Consider the following 1,996-nt stretch of genomic DNA (forward strand, 5'->3'; position numbering starts at 1 on the left):
AAAATGCATTATCATATTGTAGCGTCTTGGAAATGTTGGTCTTTCACAGAGCTGTCTTACAATTCGTCAAATAAACTTTTTTAATTTCAGATGTTGTTTCCAATATTTGTATTTGCATCAATCACTACCTTAGGACAGTGTCCTGTCAAGTATGATCTAAGTGTATTAAGTGTAGTATAAAGTTCTGCGATATTAACTTGGAGATGCTGTGTTTCTTTTTCATTCTAAGGACTTGTAGTTAAAGCCCATGCATCCAGTTCCAGTGGGTGAAGTGGATTCTTTGCGCTAGGATCATTATATAGTCCGTAAGTAGCGATGACGCAGTTTTACTACATTTGTTGCAGAATTCTTCAAAGGCTTGTTCTTAACAGCCTGAATCCTGAGAGCACACTGCCTGGCTTCTGTCACGTACTTAGCTGTTCTAATACAATTCTATGTGCCCAGTAGCATCTTAAGCGGTAAACTGGAGGGAGGGCAAGTGAGGCGTGCTGTGAACGGCAGCGCTCGCTCAGGGTGCTGCTGTAGTTCCCTGTGCTCCTATTCTTGTCTCAATACCACTGCAAAAAGAGCTGTGGTAAAGAAACTTAAGAGGAATGTGAGCTAATGCTGACAGGGAAGAGGGTCTGACGCTGCGGGTGCCCTGTGTATCTTATTTTCTGGGGCAGTTGTGTTGTACTTGGCTTCGGCCTCTCAGTATTGGGTGTGTGAAGCTTATCTCTCTTCTTGATGTTGCAAGTTCCCTGCAAGCTTACGCACTTTTTCTGGGAAGGTCACTAATGGAATTAACTGAGCTGCACAATACACAGCTTACACTGTTGTGCAAGTCTGTCCTGTCTATCTTTTGTTTCTTTTCCTTGCTTCCCTGTGTATTTCCCAAGACAGCTTCTCTGTGCTCAGGCATTGTGAAGTTACGAACTCGCTATTCCAGCCTGCTCAGCTAAATTCTGTCTGGCAGCCATCTCCTGTTCACATCTCCTGTCTGTGTCTCCTTCTGCCCTTGGGCGTATTGAGAAACTCTTCTGTAACGGCTCATTTAGACCAATTTTATAGTTACTTCTGTTTGTAAACTGTGTGCCTACAGACTTCATTACTTAGAAGCTACTTCCCCAACCCAGTAAGAAGGGAAGTCAGCTAGACTGAATTCAGTGCATCAGGTTTGCGTTGAGTGGCAAATGCTTTCTTACCTTGATTCTGCATCTGTGGCAGGATCTAGAGTTGCCCTGTGGGTGGCTTCATTTCCTGTGGATGGCGAAGCGTTAAGCTCCATCTCTCTTGCATTCTGCGCCCCTTCTGCCAGGAGAGCGGTGCTGTTCGGGGCGAGTAGGGGATGAAGCATGAGGGTTTTGGTCACATCTATTAAAAGCATTGCATGACTTGGCGGTTGTCTAAGTAGTTGCTATTTCTAGGCAAAATACCAGGTTTTAATCACAGATGTTATTGCAGGAAACCACAGTATCTGGGGACCTGAGAACCACTCTGCCAAGGGTGGGGGTGAGTGTGCCCTTCCCGCGGGAGGCTGCGGAACCGGCTGGCCCCGAGCCCCACACCGTGCGCTCCCCCGGCACGGGCTGGCCCTGCCCACAGCAGCTACTTGCACGTTAGGGGTGGGAGTGGGCTCGCCCGGGGAGGGTGCGCAGGCTCCGGGCGGTGCTGGCTGTCTCCTGAGGCGAGGGCCCGGACATGAATCTGGCTGGGACACGTCCCACCCTCTGCCCTTCGGTACCGAGGCGCGAAGCCTTACCCACTTGGTTCCGTTTGCTGAGGGACCGTTTGCTGGAGCACAAACGAAACCCAACTGTTTGAAGGAGCAGTGGGGCCCTCTTAAATGGAAAAGAACAATATTGAGCCATGATGTCAGCAGATGTTGCCATGGAAGCCGGGGAGCAGCCGCAGCGCTGCGGAGGCGCATTCCTGTGGAGGAATCCGTCCAGAGGAGCATAGGGGCAGGCGAGGGGGCCGGGGGCTCCCTCTCCCCGCCCCCGGCTGGTGGCAGGGG

Source organism: Phaethon lepturus, unplaced genomic scaffold, assembly GCF_000687285.1.
Source record: "Phaethon lepturus isolate BGI_N335 unplaced genomic scaffold, ASM68728v1 scaffold15989, whole genome shotgun sequence".
Taxonomy (NCBI): domain Eukaryota; kingdom Metazoa; phylum Chordata; class Aves; order Phaethontiformes; family Phaethontidae; genus Phaethon; species Phaethon lepturus.